Genomic DNA, 6,194 nt, shown 5'->3' with positions numbered 1-6,194 from the left:
GCTCAAATGAAGTATGTGAGGAATATTTAATCCCGCATCGACTATGCAATGGGTAGATTCTGAATATTTATATAGAACCTAGAAATTCAAATAATATCTTCCGACTAGTCTTTTTGAGTGAGATCCCAACTTGTAACAAATGCATGCCGGTCTTGATATAAAATACCAAATCACTCCCCAAATGAATTAGGTCTTGTTGCGGCCAATCGCCTCGTCGTCCGATCGCCGGGGAGCGTGCCCCTGCAAAAGGAAGTCCGCACTGACCGAAGGCGGCTCCGGCGGGGACCCTCCGACGGTCAAGTCAGAGAGGTGACTGGGCAACAGTGAAATGCAGACAGAGAGCTCTGAGAAGGAGAGAGGGAGAGGAAGAGAGAGGAGCGAGCCTGCGTATGTGGGAGAGACGAGCGGATCGACCCTTTGCACTGTTGCCTTCCCCGGTATATATAGTGGAGCACGGTATGGCGCCGTCATTAATGGCGCGGACAAGTGAGGAACTGTCAACTCACTGTAGGCTGTCAGAGCCGCCGTGAAAACGTCATGTCGCCGTGTAGCCGTCTAATCACCAGGGTTGACCCGGCTCTCGGCGGGACAATGCCCCTAGGTAACTGTGCCGCATGTCCGTGTCAGAGCTGACAACGTCTGGCGGTCGTACGGCGGTTGGTGGAGTCGGCCGACCCAAGGTCGGTGGCCAGCAGAGTGGCGTCGGACTCCTCCGTCGGTCGGCGAGCTTCAAGTGGGTCGGCTACCGGACCTCTGGGTTCAGTCGGTCGGGAATGGACCGTGGAATGGCCGTGGTTAGCCGCTGATGGCGTCCGTTGGCCTGTCGCCCGACTTACGATCGGCCAGTCAGAGTCGTTCGTCGGGCCGTCGGTCGGTCGGTCGGTGGGTATCCCCCAACAGTTGCCCCCTTCCACTCCTAAGTCGGGTGGAGAGCTGGCCGATGCCTTCATTCGGGTAGCAAGGCCGGGCGACTGGGAGTGGATTTGTCGCATGTGCAGATCCGACCGTACCGTCGGCTGATCCGTTGTCTGACACCTCACGAATCCCAAGTGATCCGAACATCTAGTCGATGCCAGAAGTCGCGCCGGCGTCCGGTGTCAGACGCCGCGTCTTGTCGTCGTCAGTCGTCACGTCGGTGTCAGAAGATCGGGTGCCGGACGATACGGCGTCAGTCGATCGGATATTCGGCGTCGATCGCGGGTGAGGCGTCCCATCGAGAACGCGGACCGGCGCGGGCGGCCGACTGCGGAGCCAACCCCCGCGCGCCGCGTGTCAAGGTGGTTGGCTGGCGCCCGCTCCGGCATTTAATGCGGGCGGTGCGGGCGTCCCGGGACGAAGCGCGCCGAATCCTCAGCCAACCGGCGGGCGCCACGCGTCGCGCATCTGGAGGTCTTTGGTCGGCGCGGGAGCATCTCGGCCGTCGGTCGGCCCTATATATATAGGACCTTCCGGACCCTGACCCACATTTGCCATTTGCTGGGGAAACTCTGTCCGGGCGATTTCTCGGTCGTCGCGGGCAGAGCTCTTCTCTACTTCCGGAGGGTCCATCGGGTTCGTGGTCCTCCTTCCCCTTCTTGCTTTCTTCTCTTCTTTCTCTTCTTTCGGTTCCTGCACAATGACCAGGAAACCGACTCAGGGAGCTCGGTCGGGGAACCCGACCGACGACAACCGATCGGCTCCAGAAGATGAGGCCTCCTCGCTTTCGGGGCCGAACGTCGATCAGCTTCGGGAGCACTATCGCATCCCGGAGCAGTTTCGGCTCTCTGCTCCAGGGGCCGGCGGTCGGGTCAACAACCCTCCGCCTGGCGACCTGGCGCTGTATGTTGAGGACCTTCGTGCGGGTCTTCGACTTCCGATTCCGGAGTTCGTCCGAAATCTGCTTGATTACTACGGACTCTGTCCGGCGCAACTGGCGCCGAACTCTGTCCGGCTAATCATTTCTTTCGCGCTGTTGTGTCAGCTCTTGCCGACCAACCCCCGCGTTTCCCTCTTCCGGGCCTTCTTTGTGCTCCGACCCCACCCTAAAGCCCGAGGGTGGTGGCTCTTCAACCCCCGGAAGGGTCTTGCCTTCATAACCGGTCTTCCATCGTCCATTCATGGATGGAAGAACCAGTTCTTCTTTGTTTCCACTTCCTCCTCTTGGGGCTTTCCTTCTCGCTGGGGTGTACCCCGAACTGAGGCCAACGACAACAGTCGGGTCGACGTGGACGACCGGGAGGACTTCCACCGACTCAAAGATATGTCGGTCCCGAAGCAGAGGGAGCTTGTTACCGAGCAAGCTCTCTATGACGCCGGCCTGAGTCTGGTCCCCCGAATAGGTATCGCCCGATCCCCCAGCTTTTCTTCTTGTTCGGCTTTAGGGTAGTTCTGGTCCGGTCTTTGACATTGGTCGGTTTTGCAGGGACACCGCCGAGGATGAGGCCGACCGACGTCGAAATTCGTCAGTTTGCCGCCGCGAGGAAGAGGCCAGCGTCGGGGGCTGGCCCTTCGCGCCCTTCCAAGAGACCAGCCCCAGTCCCGCCGACCGTGGAGGCGTCGGCGACCGAGGGGTCGGAGCCGATCATAGCCCTCGCAGCTCCGACCGTCCGAGTCGAGGGGAGGCCGACCGAGGAAGTGGCCGAAGGAGTGTCGGCGGTTTCGCCGCCGCGGGTGGAGCCGGATGTCGTTCGGGAAGCCGAACAGCGTCCGGAGGCGTCCGCTGGCGCAACGGGGTCGCCGGGTCGAACTCCAGCGTCCCATCGCTGCCAGCCCCGTCGGTCGGGGCAGCTGATCGGGGGAAAGCCCCGATGGAGCCCTCGGAGGAGGAGAGATCAATGCCCCCCAGCGCATACTACCCTGAGGGTGCGTCGGCCTTGGCCGACCACAACCTTGCGAGGAGGTTGTGCCAGGGGATCCTCCTCCCTACCGACGTTCAGTCGTTGCGGTCTCGGCAGGTGACCGAGATGCTGTCGCGGTTCTACCCGTCGATGGTGGAGGTAAGCTTCGCGTCACCTTTTTCCTTAGAAGAATTTTCGCTTGCCACATAATTCTGACGAAGCTTTTTCCCGTCGGCAGTTGATCTTCACCATGTCCGAGTTGGAGGCCGGATACCGAAGGTTCGGCGACGTTCGGGCAGCCTTCAAGGAAAGGTCGGCGGCGGTCGAGGCCGAAAGAACGATGCTAGTCGACCAACTGCAGGAGTCGGTCGACCGGGAGGCCAAGTTGACGGACGAAGTCTCCCGGCTCATGGCCGAACTGAAGTCGGCCAAGAAGGAGGCCAAGCACAAAGGTCGGGTCGTGCGTCGTCTTCGACGCGAACGGGACGGTGCCACCTCCGAACTCCAAGGGGAACGCGAGCAACTTCGGGCCAGCTTGGGGAAGCTCGCGGAAACCGAAGAGGATTTGTCCATCGCCCAAATCGACGCCGAAATTGCCAGGGCCGAGGCGGAGTTGGCGAGGGAGGAGCTGGCCCATACTGAGGACGAAGTACGGTCGGCGAGGGAGTCGGCCGATCGTGCGGTTGAGGACTTCCGGGCCTCCGACCGGTACAAGGAGGAGATGCTCGAGTCGGGCTTCGCCTCCTACCGGGTCGGGTTTGAGGACGGTCGGGATGCCGTCCATGCCTTGTACCCGGAGGTGGACGTCAGCCGAGTCGCCCCGCTACTCGCCGAAGAGGAGGGAACCGAAGAGGAGGCCGACCATCTGTCGGGAGGCATCATCCCAACGGAGGAAGCCGTCCCGGAGCAGGAGCCGACCGGAGGTCCCTTGCCGACTGAAGGACATCCTTCTGCCGTCGACCCAGCACCGCTCATGGTCGAGACGCCGATCCTTCCCGATCCTCCGTCGGTCGAAGAGATTAATCAGGACGAATGATCGGTCCAGCCGACCGTCTTCCTTTTGTCTCTTCTTGAAAATACATGTACTCAGGCTTCGGCCCGACTTTGTAATGTTTTTTGATCAATGAATGAAATTGTCTTCTCTTTTGCTTCTTGTTTGCAATATTTCTTATCGCTGTAATGTCGAACCCTAGTTGCCAACTTAGAGAAGTCGCCAACTCGGGTAAGTCGGTAGGACTCAACCGGCTTGCACAGCTCCGAAGTAGCTTGTGTCCCGACTTTAGGTCGGTTTCCAATAATTGTAGTCGCCATTCGGGCGCATCTGTCAAGTAGGGAGCCGACCGAACCTAGTGAAGGTTCGGCGGCCGGACCTCCGTAGATGCACTTAGTCGGTCATCATCCGGTGCAGTGTCGGGGGCATGATAGTAAGTCGGGTCCCCATGCTCTTGCGTCGGGTTTCGTGTCTTTTGACAGACGGTGGCAAGCCGAGTGTCGTTCAGCCGCCCGTAGGTCGGTCGGCGAGTAGTGGGTGTGACTAAGGTCGCGTCATATGATAGACGGTGGTAAGCCGAATATCCCTCGACCGGCCGTAGCCTGGTCGGAAGTCGCGGCAACAGCCGCGTGGGCTTTTAGCCTTTCTTCGGTCGGGGCCCGATCGGCCAGTCGGCCGATGGATTCTGCCCGAAAATTCGACCGTAGAAGGAGTATGAACCCCCGTCATCGTAGATGCATCGGTCCGTGTAAGGGGCCGATGTGTCGTCGGTGCCAGGTCCGCGTCGATGCGTCGGGGCTGAGCGCCGATCAGTAGTCGAAGGGTTAGAACTCCGATTTTTCAAACTGAAATTGTATTCCAACGATTGAATTACAGAATTCACTGGTAATACAGCTTCAAGTTGTCGGCGTTCCAAGTCCGGGGAATGGGTTTCCCCTCAAGGGTCTCCAGTCGGTAGGCCCTCGGCCCGAAGGTGTCAGCAACCTTGTAGGGTCCTTCCCAGTTGGGAGCCAACTTCCCTTGGTCCAAGGGCTTCGACACCTCCGCCTTCCTCAAGACTAGGTCGCCAGGTTTAAAGAGCTTTGGTCTGACCTTGGCGTTGTAGTACCGGGCGACCCTCTGTCGATAGGAGGCCATTCGAATTTGAGCCTCATCTCGCAGTTCGGGGAGAAGATCTAGGTCGGCCCTCCGGCTTTCGGAGTTATCCGGCTCGCGGTACTGCTCGACCCTTGAAGATGTCAGGCCAATCTCGAGCGGGATCATGGCTTTTGTCCCGTAGGCCAAACTGAACGGCGACTCTCCGGTTGGGACGCGGGGGGTCGTTCGGTAAGCCCACAGGATGGAGCCCAGCTCGTCGATCCAGAGGCCCTTGGCTTCGTTCAGTCGGGTCTTGAGTCCATGGAGCAGGGTTCGGTTCGTCACCTCAACCTCGCCGTTGGATTGTGGGTGCCCGACTGAAGTTAGTCGATGACGAATGTGGAACCTGGCGCAGAAGTCCTTGAAGTCTTGGTTGTCGAATTGCCGTCCATTGTCGGTGATGATGGTGTGCGGCAATCCGAACCTGAAGATGATGGACTTTTGGACGAAGTCCTCCATCTTCCGCTCGGTAATCTGCGCCAAGGGCTCGGCCTCGACCCACTTTGTGAAGTAGTCGATGGCGACAACGATGAACTTCCTTTGGCCCGACGCCGGTGGGAAGGGGCCGAGAATATCGACTCCCCACTGAGCGAAGGGCCATGGAGCGACAATGGGAGTGATTTGGCTGGCCGGTTGGTGCTGAATATTGGCATACTTCTGACATGGCTCGCACCTTCGGACCAACTCTGCCGCATCCTTCCTCATGGTCGGCCAGTAGTAGCCCTGTCGTAAGACCTTGAAGGCTAAGGACTTGCCCCCCAAGTGATTCCCACAAATTTCTTCGTGAACCTCTCGGAGGGCGTAGTCAGCGTCGGTCGGTCCCAAGCACCTGAGCAGAGGGAGGGAGAACGACCTCTTGTAGAGTCGGCCGTCCATGATCACATATTGCGACGCCGACCATCGGAGTCGCTTGGCCTCCGTGGGGTCTTCGGGACTGGTCCCGTCGGACAAGTACCGGACGATCGGGTCCATCCAACTTGGTTCGGACGTTAGCTGCTGCACTTCTTCGACCCGATCGATGCTCGGCTGCTGGAGGTTTTCGACAAACGTCCGACCCAAAGAATCATAGGCCGACGTTGCCAATCTGGAGAGAGCGTCGGCACGGGCGTTCTCCGTCCTGGGGATGTGGGAGATCTCGAAATGCCCGAGGCGGGCCACGAGATCCTTTACCTTCTGAAGATACTTGATCATGGTCGGATCTCGCACCTCGAAGTCGCCCTTGACCTGCCCCACGATCAGCTGAGAGTCGG

Source organism: Elaeis guineensis, chromosome 10 (assembly GCF_000442705.2).
Source record: "Elaeis guineensis isolate ETL-2024a chromosome 10, EG11, whole genome shotgun sequence".
Lineage (NCBI taxonomy): Eukaryota > Viridiplantae > Streptophyta > Magnoliopsida > Arecales > Arecaceae > Elaeis > Elaeis guineensis.
Note: the sequence above shows the minus strand (reverse complement) of the source record.